Here is a 16255-nt window from a genome sequence, read left to right as displayed (position 1 = left end):
TCTATCTATCTATCTATCTATCTATCTATCTATCTATCTATCTATCTATCTATCTATCTATCTATCTATCTATCTATCTATCTATCTATCTATCTATCTATCTGTCTGTCTGTCTGTCTGTCTGTCTGTCTGTCTGTCTGTCTGTCTGTCTGTCTGTCTGTCTGTCTGTCTGTCTGTCTGTCTGTCTGTCTGTCTGTCTGTCTGTCTGTCTGTCTGTCTGTCTGTCTGTCTGTCTGTCTGTCTGTCTGTCTGTCTGTCTGTCTGTCTGTCTGTCTGTCTATCTATCTATCTATCTATCTATCTATCTATCTATCTATCTATCTATCTATCTATCTATCTATCTATCTATCTATCTATCTATCTATCTATCTATCTAATCTGTCATGTTACGCCAACGAAGTGCACCTAGTTGCTTGCGCCCCTCGCGCCTCCTGCTTGGGCCCCTAGGTAAGGGCTTCTGGTCGTGATGCCATCGTGGTCGTTACATTGTCGTCATTTCAGTCTCGTGACCTTACTCTTGTCATGGCGTCGTCGTCACGCCTTCTACCCCGATCCATTTGCCCAAGGTGTCTAATAGCTTGGGCCGGTAAGTATGTGCTCGTGGACCTTCCATCAGCATCATTCCAGCTTTGTTTTTTGACACTAGTCATTCCGTCGTCATCACGCCATCGCCGTCATACAGTCGTCAAGCATTCGTTTTCAAAAGACCCTAGCGACGCCGCCGTGGTCGTTTAATCGTCATAATGCTAGTTTCTATATCTGACGGCTTTCCTCCGTCTGTCACCGTAACGCCTTCTATTCCGACTGAATAGTGTAAATAGCTTGGGTCGCTAGGCATGTGTACGAAGTCCTGCATGATGTCGTCCTGCTCCTTGTATCGTCGTCGTTCCAGCTATTTCGTCCGGCACTCACCGTGCCATGGCTATCACGCCATCGTCGTCACACATACGTCGTCATGTCATCGTCCTCATGCTGTTTTGTCATTGTCATGACTTCAGTAACGTTCTTCCATAGTCATGACGCCATCGTCGTCATACTGCATCCGTGGTTCCATCGACGTCATTCTCACTTCGTCATTGTATTGTAGTCATAATGTCGTCATTCATTCGTGATTAAGACGCCTTTGTCATGCGTCGTTATCATTCGCTATCATGCTTAGATTGCCATACCATCGTCGTGAGCTCATCGTGGTCGTGCAATAATCGGAATTCAGCTACGTCATCCGACTCTCGTCATGTCGTCGTCATCAAGCTATTGTTGTCGTGCAGGTTTCGCGGCACAGTCATGGTCATGCCATTGCCACCAAATACTGGTGGTCATACCGTTGTCCTCACTCGGTTGCGTTGCCATCGTCGTAATATAATCGTCATCATGCATTCATCGCCATATATTTGTCGTCATACCATTATCACCAGGCTGTCATTTCCCCATCATCATCACTCTGGTTTCGTCATCGCACTGCCGTCGTGTCAGCGTCTTCTTACCACCTTCTTCGATACATGGACGCCATTCCCTGTTCGTCATTCTATTGTAATCATGCTGTAGTCATTCATACGGGATTATGCTGCCGTTGTCATGGCATCGTCATCACTACGTTGCCGTCAACATACGCTATCATGCATCCGTTGTGATGATGGATAAATTTGTTTTGTGGCGCAAGGGTGAAGTATGACCAACGAGCACCAGACCAGTGGTAATAAGGCAAAAGTGAAGCGATGAGTTACGAGCCATGCATGTGACGGGGCTGTAAGGGGACCCAAAAGACGGTGGCTGTAAAGCGCCTCATATCTACGTGTAATAAAATTATGGCGGTGACTATGAAGCATGCCAAGGACACGAAAAATACATTGGGAAAGAATTACGGAGTACTAAAATTTGTCTGGGCAAAAAAATTTCCGAAAAACGCTACTGCCTTAACAGAGCCCAGGAAGCGCAAGGACTTGAAGGTTTGTGCTATACAAGGACTTCTATGACAGCAACATCCTTTGGATAGAGGATTGCATCCGCTGTCATACTATCGTTGTCATACCGCCTTGGTGCTGCGATCGTCGTCATTTTCGCTTCTTCATTCGGTTACCATCATAGCGTCGTCGTCACACCATCATCGTCATTATACTAGCCTCCTGTCATCGCCATCACAATGTTATCGTTATATCATCGTCATAATTTATAAATAGGCAGTCCATTAAGAGGAAGCTTTATCTCGGGTGGTCCTATCTAAATACACGTAAAAGGATAATTCGTTTTTCTCGGCGACCACTGCACCAAAGTTGACGAGGTTTGTTGAGTTTAAAAGAAAAAAAAAGCTTAAAATCTAGGGGCTGTTGGTTTCAAATCTTCGATTTATATCGTCAAATGTTTACTAAAATTTTCGAAAATTGAGAACTTTCGGCAAATGAAACTATCAAGCATACAACTCTCTAACTCAGCAACTAAAAATGCTATCACACTTCTGGGAATTGAATCTGATAGTACGTCTAAAGAGGAAAAACTTGGTATGTTACACATGAATCTAGAAAAATCGAATAAAATGGAAATACAGCTTTTGCAGAACCCTTATACACAACGCAACAAATTCACCTAAGATATAGGTAGATGTATTGAATTTGTGCGCTTTGAATGATCGAATGGATGCCGTTTACAGAACCGCTATATCTCTTTTTTATTCAGAGCTGTAAATTTATAAACTTAGTGCGTCTATTTCCTTCAAACTTTGAAATCTTGAAAATTATTTTACAAAATTCAAGTCCTAAAGCTAAAGCTTCCTCTTAAGAAGAAGCTATAGCTCAGGCCCAACTTCGACGCGGCCTAAACAAATACATGTAAAACGCAAGAACGTTTTTCTGAGATAACCCCTGTACCGATATTAATAAAATGTGTTGCATTTGACAGAGAAAGTTCTAGTGATTGTTGAAAGCGGAATTTCGATTTAGGTCCAGGGTCTCGTTAAAAGAGTTTTCAAAAATCCGGAAGTTCGAAAAAAATAGAAGAACGAAGTTTGCAAATCTATAACTCTGCATCAAAAACAGATATTGCATTTCTGTAAGCAGCATCTATTAGACCAATGAAAGCGAACAAATTTGATTTGTCATTTTATATCTTTGTTTATTCGTTATGTTGTTTACACAGGTTCTTCAAAAGCTTTATTTCCATATTGCTAAATTTTTGATATTCATGTATAGCATATCAATTTTGTCCGCTTTAGATGTACTATTAGCTCCAGTTCCCAGAACTATATTATCGTTTTTCGTTTCTGAGTTACAGAGTTGTAAACTTGAGTTTCTTTTCTTGAAAATTTTCGATTTTCGCCAATTTTTAATAAAAAATTAAGGACCTAAACAAGAAATTCGAAGCGAACAGTCACTAAATTTCAAGCTCTTCTTTTAAAGGCAACAAACTTCGTCAAATTTGGTGCAGTGGTTGCCAAGAAAAACGAATTCTCCGTTTACATCTATTTAGATTGGAGATCCCGAGCTAAAACTTCCCCTTAACGTTATGCCGTCGTCGTTATACGCCTTCGTCATTCTATTTATATCATTGCTTGATCATTGCATCGTCACTGCGTCAGCGTCATACTCATGACGCTCAGCTCAGCTCCATGCTCATGGGCGACCTTCGCAAGCGAATGCCATAGCATAGTGTGTATATATCAGAGTTGGCATGTAGCCAAATCGACGAAAGTCTGAGAATTACCACTGCAAATGTTAAATAAACGGGACTTCAGGAGTATGGTCTGTCGCTACATTGATCAATTGCTCTTCGCATTATCATCGAGAGGGATCATGAGATGAGTTCTGCCGTAATTCTTATATGTGCCTATTTTTCATTGTATTGATTTCACTTGAATCTTGCTTTTTCCGCGGTTAGGTTGATATACCAATATGGATCTAATGTCGCCCTCTGCACCTGTGCGCGTGCACAGGGTAGCACCATGGCGACGGCCTTGCAGTTACCGATTTCAAAGTATTGGTGCAATGGCGAGCTTTTCCTCTAGGGTTGTTGTATTAACTCTATGCACGCGTCCTCTCCGTAGTCCCCTCACGATCATCATCACAACAAAAACGTGGCGGCCTCATACAGCCTCTTGAAATTCTGGTCTATAGTGATTTTATTCTGCATATTTTTGAACTGTTTGCTCGCTCCAACCTTTGTTTAAGCCAATTCTTAACCGAAGAATACCTTTAATACTTTGATATTTTCATTCGCTGCTGCATATGGTCTTTTCCAACATTTTGCATTTAGAAAAAGACCCAACACAGTCGTTGGTCATTGGCCTTGCTTTTGAATTGCGTAATTTAAGAAACTCTAACAAATATGAAATACCAAGTGGAAATTAAAATTATACTAAAATATTTATTGACCAAGACAGCTTATCAAACTAGCCTCTTTTTCTGATTCAGGTAATGATTACCATATTTCTAAAGTTTGCTTTGAGGTGCATTAATGAACTTCCGGAATGTTTATCAGCACTTATGATTGTGTTCCGTGGCTACGTGTGTCATTTCTTTGAGATAGCGGTATGATGTACTGTAGTAAATTATTCTTCCATGTATTTCTGTATCCACCATTCGAAGGCGCCTAAAGTCTGTGAACTTCTCAAGCAGTCTAGCCAGCTTTTCTTCACCTACACCTTCTTCTGTACTTTGGTAAAGACAGAAGATAGAAATTGATTACTTGATCGATTGACTTTTTCTGCAAGTCACTTTGTAGGTGTTGTGTTAAGAAAATGGCGGAGCACCAGGTTCTTCATTGCTCAAGCATTGCTGATGTTTAATGTACTAGCCCTTGTGTCTCTATCGCAGTCAAGCCAAAACAGTGGGAACAGCAATAAACAAACGAATACATAAATAAATATTTTAAACCGCATGAAACAGCTTCATATCTAGTAAAACAAAACTTGTGCTGATGTTGCAATTGCTGAAAGTTAAACCGAAAACACGACTTTTCCTGTCAAATGACGGGCACTTACAGTATATAATCGGAAACAACCTACCTATCAGAAGCATCAGTAACATGCTTAGCTTGCTCATGGTCCTATTTCTATCGAGTGAGCGTTTCTTGAGCGTCTTGGTAGGTTTGACATTGGGAACACACGGTACTAGCAGGGAGAAGACCACCTAGTTTTTCTGTGTGCTTCTGCGCAGCTGACAAGTAGAAGAAAGCATAGTAAATAAATAGAAAACACATGAGCTCAAGCTGACGTATTTTTCAAATATCTCAGCGAAAACAAAGCCACAAGAATGTTTTTGCCATGTGTGCATCCAGTCCTATGGATGCAGCCTGTGAGCCTTGGAGCACGTTGCTTTGCACTTTAATAGGAGGCCTGGGGATGTCTATGTCTATTGTTATTCACTGAAATTTTTGAAGGTTCGCCCTTGCACATAAAGGTTTCACTTTTTCGACTGTGCGTTGTAACAAGTGGCACTAGACTGCATATACGTGTCCCTTCCTTCCCCAGTTAAATTCAATACTGATGCTTTAGAAGAGGGTGCATTAATAAAGGATGATTTGGTAAAGCAGCAATGATGGGCACTCCCGTCATAGAAAAGTAGTGCAACATACATCCGATCGTGAAGGAAGCCACATGCAATGGGGATACGCCTTTGCCAATGCATTTTCGCAACATGACAGGATTTCGCGGTTTTGTTCATGACATCAATTATTTCGCGTTCTTGAGGATAATATGACTATTCTGATCACTTTAATATCTGAGTTCGTGGTTGCAGATGTGAGAAAACTTAGACGCCGATTAAGAACAAAATTATTAGCCTTCTTTCCCCTCTAAAGCACAGCAAGCCACATACACAGTTATCGTAGTACATTATCGGCTGATGCTATACAATTTTGTATTCCCAATGTTTAAACAACCCTGGCCTACAACGTTATCCTTACTGAGCGCATATTTCTGACACATATATTATGTGATTGGAAAGCAGGTTCCTAAATATATCGGATGTACTGGAGATTTCCATCCCAGTGTTGAGCAGGCCAGAGATTATTGCGAAACAGTCAGTGACACCAGGTCCATCTCCCCTCTCGTTCAGCGGAGACAACGACGATGCCAGTTCTCCTAAGGTAGAACTATATCTGCTACACTGCAATAGCCCCTGCGGCTAAAGGCAGCCATCCTGGCAAGTCAAAGTGAAGACACAGCTAAGGGACCATAATAGGTTTTGAGGTGATTGACATGTAACGTCTCGCGACAACGACTTCAATGATCAGATGAAGACGTCCCTGACTAGATGGCGTAGTTCTCGGCAGATTACCGTTTAGCGAAACCTTAATGTCCCTAGTTCATTTCTGCTGCCTCCAAACATAGAGGCGGACGGCCCACACAACAACACAAGAGAGCATTTAGCAAATGTCGGCTTGGACTTACCGCTGCTACGCAGAGTTTTCATCTGGCTTGGTGGCCGTCGTAGCTCTGTATCATGCTAGTTAACATCACTCCTCAGCGCACTGGGATCCGCCACGATTGCTTAGTGGCTATTGTGTTGCTGCTAAGAACGAGGTAGCAGATTTATAGACGGCCATATTGATAGCATATGTGATGTGGATGGCAATGTGCGAAAAACGTTTCTGCAAAAGCATTTTTTGTTGACGCTTTACACTTGCGCGTAGCATGTATGTAGTGCGCAGACAACTTATTGAACAATGTGTACGTATTTCATTGCACTATAGCATAATCACCTGCCGTCCATCTCTCTCCAGTTTTTCTTACGCCTATTAGAGGGAGCGCAATATACCCACACCCTTCCCCTCTACCTCTTCTATTTCTCTTCATAAAGGCCTCCTTATTTATCAGGATTCACACATTACTGACCGGATTATTTATATGGGTGAGAAATATTAATGTGCCAGGTACCGAGCACTGTAGAACTTTACTTTTTGTGCCGGCCGACGCTCATTTTTACCATTGAGCTGTAATAAAGCTACAGAAGCTAATATAATGTTTGCGGTCCATTTCCCAGATGAGGCGTGCAGGTAGCATAGCGAGAGACTTTTAGCCTTCCGTAATAGGTGCTATGCTACCGTTATGCGTCAAGGGTTCGGGACTCTGGGCATACGCCTCCTCTCAGCGGGACAGCGGTGGGCATACAAAGAAATGAAAGATTTAGCATACCGTCAACGAGTACCCTACTAGAACGTAGATTAAAATAAATGAGTCACCGTGGGTGCTTAGTAGCTATGGTGTTGACCTCCTAAGCATGAGTTCGCGGCTTTGAATCCTGGCCACGGTGGCCGCATTTCGATGGGGGTGAGATGGAAAACACCCGTGTACTTAGATTTAGGTGCACATTAAAGAACCCCAGGTTGTCCAAACTTCCGAAGCCCCTCACTACCGCGTGACTCATATTCAGATCGTGGTTTTTGCACATAAAAACCCAAAACCTAATTTTTTAGCGCGCTGGATTACATTAGAGAGTGTGGTGGATTCGGAAGCAACAGAATGGCAGGGAAGGATTGCGTCCAGGGTGCATATTGGTTTACCACCCTTCAAAAAAAAAGAACGAAAAAAAAACCGCAAAGCCGTTCCACGCAGTGAAAGCTGTCAAAACAGCGAAGCTGGTGGTTGATTCCTGCAGTTTTAAATCCTGCTTACCGTGATTTTCGTGAAAGTCTTTTGTCTCGTTGTCGTTTTGCTAGATTCGAGCTTTCATTCCCGATTGCGCAGACCCTTCAGTTGCGCGAGGCTGTGATCAAACCACAGTCTATCAGACACCTTGCCGCTGTAGTCTCACTCATGGTCGAGGAATACTCTCTTGAACTGTTCATCGGCCCCCTCCATGGGTGGAATCTCCCTGCGTCGACGTCTCTGCAGGGCCTCCTAATCTCGAATTTGGGGGTTAGCTTGCCTCTGCTGGCGCGTGGCTTGGGTTGCCTTCTCTTGAACGTGGGGGCTGGCTTTCCTCCACTGGCGCTTGGCTTGCGCTTCTCGCTCTGGAAGCTTGGAATTTGCGCGATGTCAGCGCTGCCGCTCCCGTACAAGCTCCCGCTGCCGATCGCGCTGATCGGACTCCACAGGGCGAAAGGGCGCGCGTCGGCGAAACACCTGCTCCTATACCCCTCTGCCCCTCGGCGTGCCCTCTGATTGGTTCGCCCCCATCCCGGCCGGGCCTCGGATAGATGGATGGATGGATGGATGGATGGATGGATGGATGGATGGATGGATGGATGGATGTACACTCGGCGCGTCATCTGGCGGTGAGCTCCGGAATCTGCACCCCTGCGTGAGACGGGACAACGAGCGGCGAAGACTCGACTTGCAAGAGCTCCGCTGCTAAAAATGAACGCTGAAAATCCTGCTGTTGCTTGAGCAGCGGAGTTGTAGACAACCGCAGCAAATGGGAGCATTTCGTCTAGGTGGGAGCAATACAAGGGCTGAGTGGGTATGAATGAAGCACTCTGTGAGACCGTTAATCTGAGAATGGTAGGTAGTAGTTCCACAGTGGACAGTGCGAGAAATAGCTAGGAGCACTTGAGTTTAGTTGAGTTTATTTACGGCATATTAATATCAAGAATAGCAAGGTGGGCGAGTTGGTTAGGATTCAACGTACTTTTGGTCAGAGCTCAGAAGCGAACAATGACAAAGCAAGAAAAATGGACAACGCGGCGATGACTCACAATTGATATGTTATTCAGGAAGTTCATACATAGATATAGGTACCGAAGTCCGAAAAAACCCGGACATGCGCAGGACACATGGTACGCCGCGGTGATGTTATTATCAGGAGTGATATAAATATTGAAATTCTGTCTGGTGAAGAATGTTGACGGTGCAATGCTGTGGCTACACACCTCTGTCATAGTCATAGATTTCGTGTAATAATTACTGGAGGGAACTGTGGTCCCAGTGTCTATGGGAGCTGCAATGAGCGTGGTTCAGCCAGCATGGAAATTTGGGCTAGTACATGGATTTGCCTAACCCTCGTCATTTCGGCTTCAAACTGCTTTCTCATTTTCCAAAGTCATCATTTTCAACAAAGTACTGCGTAATAAATAATTAAAGAAACTACTAAAATTGCCCGAATTGTCTAAATCGACGAGGATTCAAACATAGGACCTCTAGCACAGAAACCCAATAATTGAGACTATTACGCCAAGGACGCGCGCATCGATAAGCGACATGAAACGCCCTTATGAATTTATTGCGGGCAACCAAAGGACTTGAGGCGCTTGGTGCGTTTCGATTTGGCCACCTCGACAAGCTGAATCGTCGCAATTGTTAGTGATTGTGCGTGTTCGCAGCGCCTTCAGCGCTTCGAAAAGTACAGATTGCTCCGAAACTTACTACAATGAAAGCATATAAAGCGTGATAAACAAAACCACAAGAACGCCTGAATGCCCAAGCACGAAAATCAGGCAATTCCATAAACTGCTCACCATTCCGATGGTCGCTGAACGACTAAAGCGCCACAGTTTCCTCTAGTAATGATTGTAGGAAACTCTATGGTTGCTGCTGCAAGCCGGCAAACGTGACGTAGCGGCGGTCGTCAGGAAGCTCCGCCCGTGCCGACGTGCAGCCACAGCGCGTTCACTATTCTCTACAAATACAGCCGTCCGTTTAATATGCGTGCGGATGAACACCGCGTATTGGAAGCGTCACGTCTTCCAAGTCGAATTTCGTTGCTACGTAGCGCTTCGCTTGCCAACATTTCATTTCCACTCGTCAGAGGAATGCCATGCGCAACTTGTTTCACGCACCGGATGTATTTATTGACATGGTTCACTGTATACATCTGCCCTTTGCCAGATTATCTGTGCGCAAGTTGTCAATTCTAGAACCGATGAGTCCTACTTTACGTCTTGCAGGAAACGGTATAACATCGTTGTACTTGTAACCAACATTCATTATGCGTGTATGTACTTGTGCATATACATAGCGTATATACATGTATATACGTATTTATAGCGTGTATAAATTTTACGTATATAAGGTATTACCGCATGTATTTTCTTGCTTCGCTTAGTTTGATCGCACTCAACTTATAAACACTTGTACATAAGTGTGAGGGACGGGGGGAAAGCAGCTTGACTAGCGCTTGAAAGCAGCTTGAAAGCAGCTTGAAAGCAGCAGTTGTCGTGCTTCCCTCCCGTTCATCCTTTTCTCAGGTTTCCAGGTAATAATGGGGTTAGCGCTTTATGTGGTAAATGCCGCGTTGACGTCTGGACAGGAGATGCGGTGGTTGGACACGTGGGAAATGTTCAGTTAGCACCTTTGGTGTTGTTGAGACGTAACGCCAATAAAGAAAGCAGGATTGCTTTGTCACACACACCAGAGCCGGCGCCTCTGGCAGAGGCTTATCGTTGTTGTTAGGCACTGCGACAGGTGGCACATAGCTTAGGAGCCATAGAACTGCAATTTCTGATGTTCCAATGCCAATACGCAAATTTTAATGGGGTTTTGAAGCAAGCAGCTTTCAAGGGATCTTTCGCCCCTTTTCGTGGTCTGTGGTGCATGGCGGATGGTGAGCACTGCTGTAGGTTGGTCGTGTTGGTATTGGAATTCGGATAATATTTTAGCGCTGGGAAAGAAGGTTAAATGGCATGGGCAGATAGCACGATGTGCTTCGTGCTGTTTACGACTACCCTCTGTCCTTGTTCGCTAGTGGTAACACCTTGTCCAGGCGAGTGGTGGCCGGACCAGCGTTGCAATGACGCCAAAGGAGAGGAAGCGGGCTCTGGTGTGACCGAGTTTCGGTTTGGCTCATTCCTGAACCCCAGCCATGACAGCTTTATGAGACACGTGTGCCGTTGTGCGAACAGTTTTGGCTGCCTGAAAATTTCATGGTGCAGTGGAATGCCCAAGAAGGAAAGCCTTCTTCTTCTCCCACCACTCTTTCCCTTTGTGGCGGTCGCGGAGAAGGGGGATGGCTGTTACCTTCTTCGACGCCGGTGTTTGTGCAGCTAAAAACAGTGCGATAATGACCTGTCAGTTTGTATCTGCTGTTTATATGCACTGCCACCCAAAATGTGATCGTTAACAGCTGTAGGCCCAATTAGGTAAAATCTGGTTTTATTCCAATCTCCAGATGTCAGATATACATAATCGCCAACGCAATCATCATGTGGTGACGCCCAGCGCGTTGCACGGACAGTCCAATAAAATACACTGCTTGTTTAAAGCAGGTAAGTTTTCTTTGCTATCAAAAGCAGCAAAATTACCTACAATCAGCGGTTTTAGAGCAGAGCTGTTATACGGTACGTTATGGTGGCTTGCGTGCGTAGGCAAAAATATGGCGGCCACCACAGAGCTAAAAGGACTAAAACATAACACAAAAGGGTGTCGACGGGTACGCCCCAGCTACGTTTAATCGCGAGAAGTGTCAAAACGTACCGTCATAAAAAATTGTAATGAAAGATATTGTAATAAAGATGTTAAGCCTTGATCGACACTGTTTAGTATGGATTGCTGTTTGACGTCACGGGATCTATCGGTAAACTGCGGCGGGCAGCGATCTTCTATTCCTTTCGGAACGAAAAAGTCTACGGATATTCAGAAAAAGAAAAATAATTTTTCGTCTGCGCAGTAATGCATATTTAACGCGTACACATCCCTTCGACGGGGTGAGTTCTCGAGGTTTTGTGAAGTGGTGTGACACACAGGCGAAGTGGGCGCAGGCCTCGAACTTTTGACCAATGGCAGAGGGCTAATGGCGAGAAGGCGTTGAATCAAAAAAAAATATTTTTCTTTTGTTTTGTCTAATCATGGTTAAACGCGTGTATATGTCTTATCATGTGAGGCGCTATCGTGGTTTTCGAGACAATGCGTGACAGAGTGGTGATGAGGGGTTGGCCAGAAAGTATTTTCATGGAGCGTGGAGGGTCAGATTGATGAATTGGAATAGAAATGTGTGGAATAGCTTTGTATTATAGCGCCCCTTTTTACTACTGAATTAAGCAGCGAAACAACAAACAGTGCCATTATTTATGGGCGGCTGAATCAAGAGTGATGCTCTGAAATCATTATTTCTCAGAATTATACGTCGGCAGTTTTATACTTCAATTATATGGTATCTGCCGTTTTTCTGAAGCCTAGATAACATGAGTCACGCCGTTTATCACTACCTTCCTAAAAGCAACCTCCACTTGATGTACCATGAAATGCCTTTAGCTACCATTGTAGGCCACGTTCAAAGTGACCTTGAGCCATAAGCCAGAGCCGTTATCCGGGCACTGAAACGAGAACAACCATGCAACCAGTCAATACCGCAGTACATACCCCAGTTTCTTGCTAAACAAATGAGAAAAAGTGTTGGTTCCGAAGTCTTCCAAATCTTTGTTTAGAATATCACTCACTTTGTAACTTCCAGTGCAATGAACTTTTATTTGTCATTACCAATAGCAACGTTCAAAAGGTAGATACAGGGCGCTATCCACTTGATTGTCATCCGTTGGCGCCGAGACAGAGTTCATGTGCTCTCTTCAACCCCAGCGCCGGTAGCATCCAGCAGCATCCAAGCCGTTGGCGTGCGGCGCACCACGGTTGTTTGACCGAGACGAGACTTGCAATGAGGTTCTGCCTGTGACAGGAAACTATTGCATCCATGTGGACCAGTGCACAGTATGGCCTGGCGCGGTGTGGTGTGGTGGAGTCTGCCGTGGCGAACATACACTACACACATTTTAATATCACCTTCAACCAATCTGCTTTGCCGGTATCCATTTCATGCTTACATGTACTCTCAATAACGGGAAAGCCAGAATTCTTTAGCTATGCCTTGTTGGATCTCTTGTTCCATGTAAATGCAATGTAATTTTTTACCCATCCCCGAAGCATCGAAACGATCTTCTTGCCCGTTCTACAGTCCTGATTCGGCACTCTCCAACTTCATTAAACACCTCAGAGTAAACAAAAAAAAAAAAAGATTACTTTGACATAAGAAAGGGAAGTAAAGAAGTTGGAGGCGATTTTTAAGTAGTTGTCAAAAGATGGCTTGACTCAGCTTATCTGACCTCGATAGAAACACCAAACGCATCTATTTTACTGACTAGTTACAATGCAGTAAGGGACAGATCGCCGATGCATAATTTTAAGAAATAAAATATCGAAGCATCAGTGCCAGTCTTAGGTGAACAACCCTCGCACCCGTAGTGCAGCAAGCAAGCCATATTTAGGCTCACAATTTTTTTACTTAATGGAAGAGCTTTCCAGGAGCGTTCTGCTATACGCTTACAGCGAGAATCATGTTTGTTTTTTTCCGCACAGTTTCTTTTGGTATGATCGCCTGAGAAGGAGCTTGCGACTGGTTCTATTTTCGCCTGTAGCGGCCACACCACTACAGGCCAGTGCAGTACAAACTCATTTGGCATAGAATTTTTTGTGTGCATTAAAGAAACTGCAGTCACGAAGTTTATACATACTCATTGTGAGTTAGAGCGCAATAATTTTGCACGTAGGCAGCCTAGGACCCTTTGAATGCGCTATAGCTTATGGATATAGCAAAAACCTCGCACAGCTGTTGACCACACAGAGGCCTAGGAGAAACTGTGTTTCACATGGTCAGTCAGTTGACAATGGCGAAGGGTAGTGCGGATATGTGCGATACTATCCTACAGTGATACAGTTCATTTGAAGGCGAGATTTCCTTTCAGTAGTTAGGCCTTGTACAAAGGCGGTTCTGTTCTTTTTATTGCCAGAGGGAATTAAAAATGTTGCTAGCAACTGATTATAGAATTCCGTGAAAAGTTTTCAATGCGATTCTTATTTTGTTATTAAAATAAATTTTCGCAGATTTGTGCAGTAAGCTTTATTTGCTACTAAGCTCTTGTGGTGAGCCCCTTATTTTTATGCCAGTGTTTTCTTTATCTTTTCAAATATTCGTGGCATTTTCTGCCCCCAAGCATGCCATTGCTGCTAATGACGCCATATTAGACAGCTCAAGATTAAGCGCAACCGGACGATCGAGGTTAAGTTTCCAGGTAAACAGCAGGGACGTAAGTCAGACGAGTGCCTGTTGTTTGCGACCCTCTACACTAAAAGCAAAATTAGAATAGAGAGATCGAAATCGTACAAGAAGATGCACGGAAGGACTACAGGAGGTTATTCAGACTAGGACTTACAAAAACTCCACTAGAGTGCAAGTAGTCTATTGCGCCAGTGACAGACAGTGACACAGCCCCACATTCATTCTGAGAAAACTTACTGCAGCGCATTAGTTATCAAGCGGTTTAAAAAGAGAGCCGCTAGATATGGTATCTAGAACAGGTACACAAAAGGTTCCTAATGTTATAACATTCAGAAGAGTCGCTGGTCGGACTGTGGGCCATTCTAATACGGAAAAAGCAGGCATTCGTAAACAGCATTCGAGGCCGCAGTCTACACGACCGTATTTCTCAGCGTTAACAAATAGTTGGCACATGGAGCCGTAGCAAAGGACACAGGGATAGCGTTCAACATATGGCGATGCTTGGCGAACTTGTGCGAGCAAGCAGACCGACTTGTCCTGGAGCGCCTTCCTTTTACGTTTTTCGTGCTCATTTCCGGACGCATTACGCGAGCAAGCGTCACAAATTTCTAAGCGCGGACAGCTCGGCTAGTTGGTTGTGCATAGCATTATGACACATCGTTCCAGCGCACAAATGCAACCGTCGTTCCTGTTGTCCTTCTCTGCTCGTCCGTATTTATTTGTGCGCTGGAACAATGTATGATAATACTAGTCAGAAATTAGCAGCTTATTCTCAATTACCTATTTTTGCGATGATATAGCCACTTTGGCTAATAATATCAGCGAGGTGATTTTGACGTATTCTCAAAAAATTTCAAGGTATTCGGTCCACGCCGGCTAGTCTATATCCGCATGGCGTGAAAGCAGCAACTCTTAAAACATGACCACTGCCTTTTTTTCATGACGTCGAATGCTGTGGGATGGAATGTATCCATCCAGTAACTTCTGGTGTGGCACCTTCGTTTATACAGCCGTTCCTACGCGTGCCGAGGAAGGAGACTAATGAACATATTGGCAGGGTAAAAATGGACACTCCTGCGCAGTAAAAGGCATTGAACCCAGGCTTGTCACCATCAGAAAGCTCAGCGAAGCCACAACACTGGCTCTGGATTCTTGGAACACATTACCATGCCGCCAATAAGAACATTCTGGCTTCCCCTAACCGGTGGCATGAGACGTGCTGAGTAAAGCAAGAAAAGGACTGTTTACGCTTAGTCAGGTAATTATTATTTGCCACTGATGCAACTTGTTTGCCCGTAAATGCAAATGAAACGTTAGTGCTGAGGATAACTTACACGGAAGTTTATTTTGAGTTGATGGCGTCTAATGAATACTCCAAGTCGACGAGTGTGCATCCTCCACCGAACCGATACCCGATTTTGCGTACTTCTCTTTTCTTCTATTCTCTCGGTAGAGGGGATAGCATTTAGTGCCTCCTTAGGGTGGTATTCGTCGTGACACCGGTAATGTGCGAGAAACACGTAGATAGTGTTGATCTGGTAGCCGTGCAATACGTATCACTCTTGTTTTCATTGCCTTTTGTACTAGTCAGTTCTTATGAACCCACAGGACACTGATATTACCCGAATATGCATAAACAGCCAGAACAGTCAAAACTACATACATGACGGTCTGCCGACTTAGTTACGGTAGTGTATATTATTTTACCGTTCCCCGAATTAGTCAATTGGACTAAACAAAGAACAGGTTAGAATCGAAAATTTATGCCACAACGGCCTTAGTGTTTCGTGCTGGAACTGCACATGGTTGAGAATACTTTGTTATTCTTTACGTGTTTCTGAAATAATTTGCAGTGAGATATCTTTTTGATTTGTGTACTTCTTACAAGCTTTGAAAATTTCTTGCACGACGAATTAGTAGATCTTCGTATATCATGATGAATGAATGCGGTCGCAACACCTTCGTTAAGAAGCAGTGCGACGGACTAAGCATTTACAGCGATTGGCCATGTGATCGTGAACAAGCAAAAAGGGAGCAGGCCACCAGGCCAGCATAGATGATAAATTGTTTGAAAAGGTAGATATGATTGTTGTTCGTTTGCTACTGTGCATTCTTGTTCTGCGCCAAATTGACCTGCAGCGGCGGCAATTGTATAAAGTTATTATTGCTATCGTTGAAACAAAAAAATTTGCTGATTTATGTCATTTTTTATGTCGATGATGCAAAGTAAGCTGCAGGGCTATGTTGCAAACTCTGTGATAATTCACTGCTGCACGCTTTCTTGCCTGGTTTAAAACTATTGCAATAACTCTATATAGGATTTTATAGCGAATGTACACGTGTAA

At 43.8% G+C, this 16255-nt stretch overlaps 1 long non-coding RNA gene across 2 annotated transcripts in view; it reads right to left on the bottom strand.

Annotated features, from left to right (window-relative positions):
* Nucleotides 1-5075, bottom strand: part of LOC139055454 (uncharacterized) — a 37603-nt gene extending 32528 nt beyond the window's left edge. The window contains exon 1 of one of the 2 annotated variants that reach the window (XR_011511771.1): nt 4994-5075. This is a non-coding gene — a long non-coding RNA (uncharacterized lncRNA). The remainder of the gene's footprint in view (nt 1-4993) is intronic. The other variant, XR_011511770.1, reaches the window with a different exon arrangement.
* Between the last annotated feature and the right edge of the window lie 11180 nt (nt 5076-16255).

This window comes from Dermacentor albipictus, chromosome 2 (genome assembly GCF_038994185.2).
Source record: "Dermacentor albipictus isolate Rhodes 1998 colony chromosome 2, USDA_Dalb.pri_finalv2, whole genome shotgun sequence".
NCBI lineage: Eukaryota > Metazoa > Arthropoda > Arachnida > Ixodida > Ixodidae > Dermacentor > Dermacentor albipictus.
This window is presented reverse-complemented; position numbering and strand designations above follow the sequence as displayed.